This window comes from Suncus etruscus, chromosome 20 (assembly GCF_024139225.1).
Source record: "Suncus etruscus isolate mSunEtr1 chromosome 20, mSunEtr1.pri.cur, whole genome shotgun sequence".
NCBI classification, from domain to species: Eukaryota; Metazoa; Chordata; class Mammalia; order Eulipotyphla; family Soricidae; genus Suncus; species Suncus etruscus.
The window spans coordinates 1,154,876-1,168,048 of NC_064867.1; the positions used below are offsets into that span (position 1 = coordinate 1,154,876).

At 39.6% G+C, this 13,173-nt stretch overlaps 3 protein-coding genes across 4 annotated transcripts in view; 1 reads left to right on the forward strand and 2 right to left on the reverse strand.

Moving 5' to 3' along the window:
• Nucleotides 1-13,173, reverse strand: part of EIF1B (eukaryotic translation initiation factor 1B) — a 634,827-nt gene that overhangs the window by 587,019 nt on the left and 34,635 nt on the right.
• Nucleotides 1-13,173, forward strand: part of GORASP1 (golgi reassembly stacking protein 1) — a 737,102-nt gene that overhangs the window by 227,455 nt on the left and 496,474 nt on the right. The gene's annotated exons all lie outside the window — the stretch shown is intronic.
• MOBP (myelin associated oligodendrocyte basic protein) overlaps nucleotides 1-13,173 on the reverse strand; it is a 49,430-nt gene that overhangs the window by 29,915 nt on the left and 6,342 nt on the right. For both annotated transcript variants that reach the window (XM_049766444.1, XM_049766445.1), the window contains exon 2: nucleotides 10,209-10,288. The gene's annotated coding sequence lies outside the window, so the exon portion shown is untranslated. The remainder of the gene's footprint in view (nucleotides 1-10,208; nucleotides 10,289-13,173) is intronic.

Sequence of the window (13,173 nt, forward strand, 5' to 3'; positions counted from 1 at the left end):
CCAGCATCCCATATGGTCCCCACAAGCCAGGAGAGATTTCTGAATGCATAGCCAGGAGTAACCCCTGAGCATCAACTGGTGTGGCCCCCAAAAAAATTAATTAATTAAAAAAAGAAATCAAAAGAGAACAAAATAAATAAAGCATGAAGACTAAAAAGTAAAAATAAAAAAATAAATCGCCATTTTTAAAAATTCCTGAGGCCAGAGAGACAGTGCAGGAGATTTGCCTTGCATGCAGTCTACCCTGATTAGGTTTCAGAATTGCATATGGTCCCCCGAGCACTACCATGAGTGACTTCTGAACACCACTGGGTTTCACAACTGTTCCCCAGAAACTTTTTATGAAATAGAGTAACAATAGACAGAAACACTTCTGCAGCAGTGAAAACTAGATTACTTTTGTATGGCATCTACTCCTGGTAGGCAGTCAAGGCAGCGGCTGCCTCTGAGACTCCATGTGGTAGTTCACAGAAAGGGCACCCACAAAAACCTTGAGACCTCACCAGAGGTAGCACCCTCAAATGAAGGCTGGAGCATAGTTCTAGAGACCTGTAGCAGGAAAGAGCTGCACACTCAATTGGGCTACACAGAGACTAGAGTCCCTGAATGCTCCTAGGGCTAATTAATTCCAGAGCCCTTCTAAAGTGTCCATGGGAGCCTTAGAAACAGCGGATGGCCACAAAAGGCTGGGGTGACCGGGAAAGTCTGCAGAGAGGTCAGGCTACCTGTGTCTGGGTCATTCTCAGCCATACGTTCAAACCTTTGTCGAAAGCCTATAAGATGCTTTTCAGGAAGAAGACAAAGAAAAGCCCTGTATTCAGGGAGCTTTAGGTGAAGTAAGGGCACAAGTAGTGTCATGAGGACTGTCAGCATGTAATTAAGATGTCATAACGTCTCAGAGGGAGAGGAACTAGATACCAGGGGAGAATATAACAGAGAGGCAAATTTAGATGAAAGGACCAAGAGGTGGTGCTGGATTTCTGATCTGAAGGGCAAGTAAGATCCTTCAGGTATAGAGATGGAGAAACCTCCTGGTGCAAGACCTAATGCGTGTGTGCTTAAGAAACCAGGGGAAGAGGATATGACTGGACCCAAAAAACTGCAGTGAGACCTGGGAAAGAGGGGTGCAGGCCTTGAACATAAATTAAAGTGGATGGGGGGGGGGGCCGGAGAGATAGCACAGTGGCATTTGCCTTGCAAGCAGCCGATCCAGGACCACAGGTGGTTGGTTCGAATCCCGGTGTCCCATATGGTCTCCTGTGCCTGCCAGGAGCTATTTCTGAGCAGACAGCCAGAAGTAACCCCCGAGCACCACCGGGTGTGACCCAAAAAACAAACAAACAAAAAAAAGTGGATGGGATCCAGAGCAATAACACAGTGTTTAGGGCATCTGCCTTGCATGTAGTTACCTAGGTTCATTCAATGCCTGGCATTCCATCAGGTCCCCAACCCTGCCAGGAGTAATTTCTGAGCACACAGCCAGGAATAACCCCTGAGAACTAATGGGTCTGACCAAGAAACCAATATGTATGTTATATATTTTATACATATTAAGTAAGGTACAAGGAGGACAGAAAGATCTTAAAAGATCTTGGTTAGAGGACAACACTTCTGTTCATGTTTCTTGAAAATGACTGACTTCTTCAACATCCATTGGAAAAAGCAAGAGAGGAAGCAAGAATGTCAGAAAGAAAAAATTCATTTTCTAGGAAAGTTAAGTGGAGGTAGATCTTGAAAGCAAAATTATAGACTTGAAGATGTGTTGGAATCTGCAGTTTGTGGGAAAAGCTATTAGCATTAGAGATACTTGGCCTTAATTATGGTAAAACGAATAGTCAATGGAGTCAGCCAGAGAGCATGGCCAGATGTCACCTAATCTTCTGCACAAATAATAAAGCAATTATAGTAGCAATAAGAATCCTGGTATAGGGCTGAAGACATAGCACAGAGGTAGGGTGTTTGTTTTGCATACAACCGATACAGGATGGAGGGTGGTTTGAATCCCAGCATCCCATATGATTCCCCGTGCCTGCCAGGAGTAACCCCTGAGCACTGACAGGTGTGACCAAAAAAACAAAACAAAACAAAAAAAATATATATATTAGTGGGGAATTTAATACTCATACATAATTATAAGAAAAGGAACTGTCCAAAATATTATCTCCTTTTAAAATCTGGCAACCAGGGGCCAGAGAGATACCATGGAGGTAAGGTGTTTGCTTTGCATGCAGAAGGATGGTGGTTTGAATCCCGGCATCCCATATGGTCCCCTGAGCCTGCCAGGAGCAATTTCTGAGCATAAAGCCAGGAGTAACCCCTGAGCATTGCTGGGTGTGACCCAAAAACCAAAAAAAAAAAAAAAAAAAAAAATCTGGCAACCAAAAACTTTCTCACTCTGAAAAAGTGTGTGTTGTCTTTTTGAATCTCTCTTTCTTTTTCTCTCCCCCACACACCTTTCTCTAACTAATTTTCTTTCAATAAAACTCCTTAATTTAGGGCCCGGAGAGATAGCACAGCGGTGTTTGCCTTGCAAGCAGCCGATCCAGGACCTAAGGTGGTTGGTTCGAATCCTGGTGCCCCATATGGTCCTCCGTGCCTGCCAGGAACTATTTCTGAGCAGACAGCCAGGAGTAACCCCCGAGCACCGCCGGGTGTGGCCCAAAAACCAAAAACCAAAAAAAAAAAAAAATCTCCTTAATTAAAAAAAATGGCAACCTAGGGACTGGAGCAATGACACAGCAGTAGGGCATTTGCCTTGACAGACCATGGTTCAATCCCCTGGTGTCCCACAACTGTCAAACATCCACAGGGGAAAAATGTGTGTGTGTGTGTGTGTATATATATATATATATATATATATATATATATATATAGCTTATAGGAAAAATGCAAGTCCTTCATGAAAAAAACTTTTTAAGAGACAGCAAAATAATATTTAATCATATAAATATGTTTAATTATATATGATAAATTAATTTAATGTACTTCCAATAAATACTGGGTTTTCACATGCTTGACCAGACAACTCTATAGTTTTTATGGAAGCATAAAAGAAGTCAAAACGCAAAAGAAGTCAGAACTTGGAGATGGAGAGATAATAAAGTAAATAGGGAGCTTACCTTGCACACAACCAACCTAGATTCCATCCCTAGCACCTCATAGTATCCCACTAGGAGATCACCGCTAGTAGTTATCTCTAAATGCAGAGCAAGGAGTAAGCCCTGAGCACCACAAAGTGTGGCCCAACAACGCTAAAAAACCAAATTTTTGTTTTGTTTTGAGACTACTCTCTAGTGCTCATGGACTGCTTCTCCTGGCAGAAATTCACTCCTGTGAACTCAACATGATGCTGGGGATAGAACAGAGCTCAGGTATAAACAATACGAGTGCCTTAACCCCCGTACTAGCTCTCAGGCTCAAAATTATCTTGAACAAAAATTAAGACTGTTTTGCTTCTCCCAAAACTGATAAAATATTCTAGTAAGACTGTATTAGACTTGCCAGGGATCAAACCAGGATTGAGTACATTCCTAAACCTGCACTTTGCCCTGGATCTCAAGGTTTATGTATCTTCCTCATTTAATCTTCATAACCTCGTAACAGCTCATATTGCAAATGAATGAGACACAGGGAAGTCCTATAGCTAACCCACAGAACTAGTAAATGGGTGGGAGAAGTGCATACATTGGAATGGGTTCAGTGGACAGTACATTTGCCTGTCATGTGGTCAACCCAGTTTTGATCGTTGGCCTCCCATGGTCTCCCAAGTCTTACAAGGAGTTATTTCTGAGCACTGAGCCAGAAGTAACCCCTGAGCATTGCTGAGGAGCAAAACACAACAAAGTAAAAAGAACTAGTAAGGCCTACGTCCCCAAAAAGGGAAAACTAGTCTTTACTTGTAACTCTGACCCAGGGTAGCTTCGAACACAGCAGACATGAAAAGAAGGGAAGCAAATCATCAGCTTATAGTTGTATACAATAAAAGATACCATGAAGTTACAAGCAAAAGGCCTGGGTCAGCACAGAAGAAACCATAAAGACATAAAAGAACAAAAGAATAGTGTTTTTGGTGAGGAAAAGTAGTTCTGAACCATGTATATGCAGTGGCAAGGACCAAACTAGGTTCACTGCTTGTAAGGTAATTTTCTGACCTCCTGTACTGTCTCTTGTCCTAAAATGCATTTTTGTTTGTTTGTATTTGTAGTGCCAGAGAATGAACCCAGAGCTTCCACTTACAAGACCTGGCTCTACCTCTGAGCCTTAATAAACAGAATGTTTAAAGAAAAAGATAAAACATGGGGCTGGAGCAGTGGAGCAAGCTATAAGGCATCTGTCTAGCTGGCACTAGCTTAGGACAGACTATCTGCACAGTTTATTCATATTACTTTAAAAAAGAGAACACTTTTCTTTGGAGCTACTAATAACAAACACTGACAAGTAGCCACTACATTAGAAATGTTCTGATGGAGCCTGAGCAGTGACGCAAGACTTAAGGCGTCTGCCTTGCACACGCCAGCCTAGGATGGACTGCGGTTTGATCCCCCTGTGTCCCATATAGTACCCCAAGCCAGGAGTGATTTCTTTTTTTTTTTTTTTGGGGGGCCACACCCAGCGGTGCTCAGGGGCTACTCCTGGCTGTCTGCTCAGAAATAGCTCCTGGCAGGCATGGGGGACCATATGGGACACTGGGATTCGAACCAACCACCTTTGGTCCTGGATTGGCTGCTTGCAAGGCAAACTCCGGGCCCTCCAGGAGTGATTTCTAAGCACATAGCCAGGAGTAAATCCTGAGCGTCATCGGGTGTGGCCAAGAAACCAAAAAAATAAAATAAAAAGAAAGAGAAAAAAATAAAACAGACATTTTAAATGAAAAACAGGAAAATAATAGAAACCTGGGGGGGGTAATCTTATACAAATAATTTAACTCTTTAAGAACTCAAGCAATCTGAAGCAGAACTAAATAAATGTCAATTTATATGAGTCCAGAAGACAGGTCACTTGTCTTGCATGCAGTTAACCCAAGTTCGATCGCTGGCATTCCATATGATCAACACACACACACACACACACACACACACACACACACACACACACACACACACACACACAAGCTCACCAGGAGAGATTCCTGAGTATAGAGCCAGGACATACCAGGACACAAAACAAATGTCAGTTTACACCCATTCTGATTGGCCCCAAAATCAAAGTGAATCTTTAGTTCAGCAGTAAAGCACAGACCTTGCATGTGTCGAACCTGAGTTTAATTCCCAGGACCACTAACAGAATCTCAGAACCCTATGAGCCCCACTGGTCAGAAAGTCACTTTTCCTACATGGCCATATGTGACAAATGTACATGTGTTTTGTCCAGGAGCAGTTTCTGGAATAAAAACTAGAGTCTTTTGAAGGCTGCCAAGTCCCAACTCCCCTGCTATGAAATATACATATATTTCAATATAAAAATATATACCACATTTTTCACTCTATTAGAGGTACCTGACCATAAGACACACATAGTTTTTAGACGCTCTCCTCCCCCGCACTCAGGCTTCAGCTTCAGATGGCATTCACTCCATAAGACGCACAGACATTTGCCCCCCATCTTTTGGGGGTAAAAGTGTGTCTTATGATACAAAAAATATGGGATATGTTTCTTCTTTATTTCCCTGGCATTAAAAAAAGTCCATATCTCACTAAAAAATAAAAGTTTCATATTCATGGGGCTGATGTGAGTGTTCAAATTTTCTCTTGAAAAAATTGATAGGATAACTGATCAATGAAAATTTCTGATACTACTATAAGTCACACACAATATGAGTATGATTTCTGTATTCAAGTAAACTTTGGGATGTAGTTGCTAAATGCTGTCTCCAAAGACATATTTATCCACTTGTCCATGGTTATCCACTAGTCTCCTTGGCAACCGAACTGTTCACAGACTAGGCACAATTAGTGTTCAAGAGCAGATCTTTGGTTAGGAAACCAGTGTCAAGTAATAGAAGGCTTCATACAGAGGTACATAAGCTTCCACACAGAGTAGCATCTTGCAAAAATCCAAACCTGATTTGAGAACCGTCTGAAACTAAATAGAAAAATAATGGTATAGGGGCCAAAAAACAGCAAAGCATGTAGGGCATTTACCTACAGGTTTACCCAGGCACAGGCAAACCCAGGTTTAATCCCTCAATTCCATATGCTGCCTTGACTCAAACCTACCAGGAGTTATTTCTAAGAGTAGAGCTAGGAGTAACCCCTGAGCACATCCGGATGTGACCCCTCCTCCCCAAAATAAGTAAAACAAAGAATAATGTTATCGCATCTCCTTATTGTCTGATTGTCATTAGAAAGTCAAAACAAAGTCCCTATTGCTTTGCTTTGTTCCAGACCATGAAAAAAAACTAAAGTGGTCCCAGGACCATGCTGCCCACAGACAGCTAAAAAAACTTATGTAAATATCTTTCAAATTGAAGAAAACTTACCTGACTCCAACTACTCTAGGCAAGTAAAAATTATGATCCAAAATTGGCAACGAGCACACAAGATCATTTAGAAATGCCTTAGGAATAGAAATTTAGATTCTTATTTTGTAGCCAGATAACTATGAAGCCAGGTGACTATGATCTAAATGCAATTTTAATCAGATGACAGTCATTTTTTACATTAAAAATTATATAGTACAGCATGTGTTTCATTTATATAAATGTGTATGTAAATAAATATATATTTCATTATTTGGTCAGGAAAGTTTAGAACAAGAGACCAAAATCATGCATCTCCATATTTATGCATTTTCCTACTCAAAATCCTCAGAAGTTCTCCCAAGTTACAGAAGGAAGTCCTCACTTTTTCAGTTGATTTGACTCTGCATGATTTGGTATCCATTCCTTCCATGGTCATGTTTTAGAGGAAGCTGGAAGCAAATGGGTCTTCTCTGCAGGCCCCAGCATGGCCAATTGAGACCAGATCTCAAGGAGAGATTGTTTCCCTGATAAGTAGTTGTGGTATATCTTGAGCTTGCCTTATTGATAGTTGCAAACATTTATTTGGCCTAAATATAATCTCCTTTCTGCTAAGTATGTATATATTTAAGCATTTACCTCTTTACCTGAAAAACATAGCATCAAGAAAAAAATATTGGTGCTAAAATAACTAACAGGCATTTAGTTAGTTCAATAATAGTTATTGATAGAATATCTGGTGCCTTATTGCCCTGCCACCCTGTCTTCTCAGATGAAAGAAATGTTTGTTTTGGGACATATCTGATGCATAAGGGACTTTTCGTGACTTGCTAATCTTTTTTATTTATTTATTTTTTTTTTGGTTTTTGGGTCACACCCGGCAGTGCTCAGGGGTTCCTCCTGGCTGTCTGCTCAGAAATAGCTCCTGGCAGGCATGGGGGACCCTATGGGACACCGGGATTTGAACCAACCACCTTTGGTCCTGGATCGGCTGCTTGCAAGGCAAACGCCGCTGTGCGATCTCTCTGGGCCCAGTTCAATTGTTTTTCTTTACAGAAATGATAGGATGATAAATTATACATGCTTTGATTAAACAAGCCTCTCTTATAATTCCTTCTTGAATTATGAAGACTGCTATTATTCCACATTTGCATATCTTATAGAAAAATATAACTGTTGGCTTGGCAAACAGTCATAACAAGGAACTAAAGAAAAACCCTAGATTACTTGATTAACTCATTCTTTTCTCTGACAGGTAGTGAAAACTGAGAACTGCTAAGCTACCTTGAGATTTCCTAGGCCTTTAGACCCATGGATACGAAATCAGACTATGAGGATTATTCCTGAGAAATATGCATTTTGTTATTGCACAAATATAGAGTGGAATTGCACAAGCCTAAATGGCTTAGTCCACTACACACCCAAGCTTTATGGTACAGCCTTACAGAAACCATCATTACCTATGCAATCTATTACTGAAAGATATATTATTAAATAAGTGACTCAGTTATTTAGACAACTTGTGACAGAACTTGGAGACTGAAGAGATGGTGGTAGTAACTGGAGAAATATATAGTATCCAATGGGTTCTTTAGGTCTGCCTACCTTCCTTCCTTCCTTCCTTTTCTTCCTTCTTTCTTTCCTTTCTTCCTCCCTTCATTCTTTCCTTCCCCTTTTCTTCCCTCCTTTCCTCTCTCCCCACCTCTTTCTTTCAAAAAAAAAAAGAAGAAGAAAGGGTTCTTTAAGGGGAGAAGAGAAAATGTAGCCAAAGAAAATATGGTTTGTTGATTTAGGTTTTGATATTATGAGATAGATGAAAGCATGCATAAGTGCTAATGGAAATAGTCTAATAGAGAGGAAGAGATTGAAATAAAGTTAAGAAAGGAGGAAAAAATAGTATTCATGAGTTAGACCTGAGTAGATGGAATTTAGAATACATATAAGAAGGATGACCTTTGCTGGGGAGAAAAGAAGTCTACCATATACCATTTCCACTCTAATGGCATCCATTTTTCTAGTGAAATGGAAAACAAAATTATCAGCTGAGAATTACAGTTGGGGTAGAATGGGATCTAAAGAAGTTTAGCAAAAATTTGAAGACCAGGGACTAAAATACAGTTGCCCCAGTAGAGGTAATAGATAGTAGAGCTGAAGAGAAAGTCCAGCAGGTACTTGCCTTGCACATGACTGGCCTGGATTTCACCCTGGTATCTCATATGAGCCCCCAAACACTGCCAGGAGTAATTTCTTATGCAGATCTTGAGCATTACCAGGTGTACATCCCCCAAAGAAAGACATTTTAAAACCAAACCATTAAGGAGTTTTGATGGGCTATGTGAGGTCACCAGTTTTTAATTTCTAGCAGTTCCAACCTGCCAATTCTGTTTTTCTCAACTTGTTCTGGATAGCCTGGAGTCTGATTTAGAGAAGACATATAGTCCATCTAGAATTGAAAATTTCCAGGAGAATAATTGAAATGAAGTATTAGAATCTATCAGTAATAGGAAGAAAATAAAAGATAGACAAAAGTAATTTATTAATGAATGGGTAAATTTCTTAATCAATAAGTAGAGAGATAAAGGAACAAGTCAACTTGAAATATCTAGTGGAATAACAATGATAACAAAAGATTATGAATGAGATGCGAAATATTTCCACTATTTGATTCAGAGATGTAGTAGTTCCAAGTCCTACAAGTTATTCAGTATCCTAACAAAAAATATAAGGCAGGTGGATAATACACTGGAATTACAAATAGTTCATTTACATTAATATTAAAGTCACGTAAATTGGTGAATGAAATTACAATGGAAAGGAATGTGGAGTATAATAATAAAAGCATCCACAAAGAAGTAACTGGGAGATCAAGTAAAAAACAGACCAAAAAATGGATCACACTGTGACAGGAGCAATAGTTCAATAGGTAGGGTGCCTACCCTACATGTAGCCAATGCCCATTAATCCCCAAAATCTAGTCTCCTGATTCCTACTAGGAATTATTCCTGAGTCTGATCCAGAGTGCCCACCCACCAACCAAAAAAGGAACACACCTTCAAAATGTTGAGAAGTAACTAGAGAAGGAAAGTGCTGAGGCCTAAGTATTGTTGAGGACAACAACATTGACACACCACCATCTTCCTTCCAAACTGGAGCTACACCGAGGATAACATGGCTTCCATTTGAGAGATTGGTAGATGAATCAGTTTCATGAAATGGACCAAATTATGTAAGACAAACAGAGACCTTCAAAACACAGTTTTATTGGGAGAGAACATCTTTTTTTTTTTTCCACTGCACATGGTGTTTGGGTTTGTTTGCTGAGGTAAACAAATATTGGTTTGAGGAGATGGGACAAGTGTAGGGCAGGTAGGGCACTTTGCTTTGCAAGTGACTAATCTCTGTTCAATCCTTGGCACCCTGTATGGTCCCCTGAGCTCACCAGGAATGATCTCTGGTTCAGAGCCAGGAGTAAGCCTTGAGTGCCACCAGGTTTGAAGAATAACAAAAACAAAGTTGGTTTGCGTCATGGTCTTTCCAATAAAAATGAAAAATGTTTTTATATTTCTGTCCCTAAATCCAGACTGCCTGCCATGAGACATCTGGCATAATTCGAGCAAGTGTTTACCTCTTATTGAATGCTTTATTCTCAGTCTTTTTGCTGATTCTACATCCTTCTGTGACTTTCTGAATGCCAGTAATCATGATACAATAATTTAGATGCAGATCCCAAAATAAGAAGTTGAATTTGTACCTGTATTTTCCTCCGTACACATCTGGTGATTAGTTCTCTGTTAGGAGCTTGTCTTGGTATCATTTGCTTCTTTTTATCCCCTAAAAGTGAAGCAATTGAATGTGTTAATTTGGTGCTTTAATTGCTTAGATAGTAATTAATTCAAATGTGTTATACATGTAACTTTGCTTTTTGTTTGTTTGATTTTTGGGGGGCCACACCTGGCAGCACTCAGAGGTTATTCCTAGCTCTGTGCTCAGAAATTACTCCTGATAGGCTCAAGGGATCACATGGGATGCCAGGAATTGAACCTAGCTCAGTTGTGTGCAAGGCAAACACCCTACCCTCTGTGTCATCTTCTTAATTCTAAGAAGGCTCATATTTTATTTTATCTAGTTATTTTATCTGTCAGTTGTGGAGTAAGGGAAGGGTGTGATCACAAAACTCACATGCAACCTCAAAGGAAATGAGGTCCAGAATACAAGACTTCCCACGGAATGGGAGAAACTATTCACCCAATACCCATCGGATAAAGAGTTACTATCTAAGATATTAAGATATATGAGGCATTAGTAGAGCTTAATAAGAACAAAATTAAAACCCCATCAAAAGTGGGGAGAAAAGATGAACAGACTTTCATCAAAGAAGAAATACAGATACCAAAAGGTGCATGAAAAAGTGTTCCACATCAGTAATCAACAGGAAGATGCAAATCAAAACTGCATTGAGGTACCATCTCATGCCACAGAGACTGCCCCTACCACAAAGAACAAGAATGGGGGGGGGGGGCAAAGCAATAGCACAGCAGTAGGGATTTGCCTTGCATGTGGCCAACCCGGGACAGACCTAGGTTTGATCACCAGCATCACGAGCCTGCCATGAGCGATCTCTGAGCACAGAGCCAGTAGTAATTCCTGAGTGACACTGTTTTGGGGGACCCCAAAACATACAAACAAACAGACAAACAAAAAGAACAAGAACAACCAGTGCTAGCAGATATGGGGAGAAAGGGACTCTCATTCACTACTGATCAAAATGGTGACTGGTTCTGCCTTTTTGGAAAACAAAAGAGACAGTCCTTGAAAATCTAGAAGTTGAACACCTGTAAGACCAAGTGATACTGCTCCTGAGAATATACCCTGGGGACCCAAAAGCACAATGCTGAAGGGCAACTGCACTTCTATGTCCTTGAAACATATTCACAAGAGGCAGAATCTGGTAAAACCCAATTGTACAAAATCAGGTGAATGGATAAAGAAACAGTGGTATATCTACACAATGGAATACTATGTAGCTGTTAGGAAAAATGAAGTGAAAATTGTATATGTATGGATATGGAGAGTATTATGATGAGTAAAACAAGTCAAAGGGAGAGGGATAGACAACGAATAATCATATTCATTTGTGGGATATTTTTAAAAAGACAGTATGAGACCTGCGATAGCAGAAGGTAGGGAATTTGCCTTGCACACCATTCTCCAGCAAGCTTAGTGCTTGAAATATGCTCTAGCCCTTTGAGTATTGCTCCCTAACATGATTATGGTTTTTGTTTATAATACTAATAAATTAAACTACAGTTTTTTTCTATAAAAATGAAAGATAGATTATCTTCACAAGGGCTTAAAGTGATAGTACAGTCAATAGGGCACTTGCTTTGCACTCAGCCACCCAAGGCTTGATCCCCTTATTACATATGGTCCCCCAAGCTCATCAGGATTTATTCCTGAGTACAGAGCAGAATAAAACCTAAGTACTATCAGATGAGACCCCAGACAAACAAAAAAATTAGCTTCAGAAGGCTAGAGAGATAGTACACCAGATAAGGCATTTGACTTGCATGTTACTAGTCAAGGTTGGTCCCTTAAATATGACTAAGAGCAATCCCTGAGCATGGAACAAGAAGTGAGCCCTGAGAAACTTTAAAAACTTAAAAAAAAAAAAAAAAACTTGCACATTGGGCTGGAGTGATAGCACAGCGGTAAGGCATTTGCCTTGCATGCGGCCAACACAGGGCAGACCCCAGTTCAAACCTGACATCCCATATGGTCCCCAGTGTCTGCCAGGAGCGATTTCTGAGCACAGAGCCAGGAGTAACCCCTGAAAGCCACTGGGTGTGACCTCCCCCACAAAAAAAACTTGCACATGAATATAAAGTTCCATATATTATATTTATTAGACAAGCCACACAAAAAATAGCTTTTCTCTTCTGCAGAAATACAATAATGTGCCGATATTAAAGTCTACAATTTATTCAACATATATTCATTAGTAACTTTAGTAACATTAGTAACATGTATTAGTAACATTATTAACTAACATATTTTAGTAACATTAGAAACATATATTCATTAGTAACTTTATTAAGAAACTAAGCTGTCTTGAAGAAATATGAATTGAAGTATAAGAAGGTAAAGAGAAATCACAGAGAGTTCTCAGTGAACTGTGGCTTTCAGGAAGATTTGAATTTGGAGTCATGACTAGTGTCTGCTCTGTGTTTATTATGGAGTAGCTGAGATACACTTTGAACACATTAACTTATTTTAATTATATATATATATTTTAATAATATATATTTTTATAATTTTATAAGAAAATATAGCCAGAGGCCCAGCATGGTGGCACAATAGTAAAGTAAATGCCTTCCATGTGTGAGGCCCTGGGTTCACTTCCCAGCAAAACAAACACAAAGGCAATATTCTCTTTGCCTGAAATTAATATTTGAGATTTAAATTATTACCTCCTTAGTTTATCAATTTTTAACTATTTCCAAGCATAGCATATGGAAGAATGTCCTTCCTAGAAGTCATATGTTTTGGGGCCAGGGAAAAAAAAGAAGTCATACATTTATATATAAGTACTTATATATAAGTACCTGAGCCAACTGTCCATCAATTTACCATTACACAGAAATATTTTTTATCATTCTTGACAATGCTCAGGAAACCTCAAGTGATGCTGGGAATTGAATTTAACTTACTTCAAACCA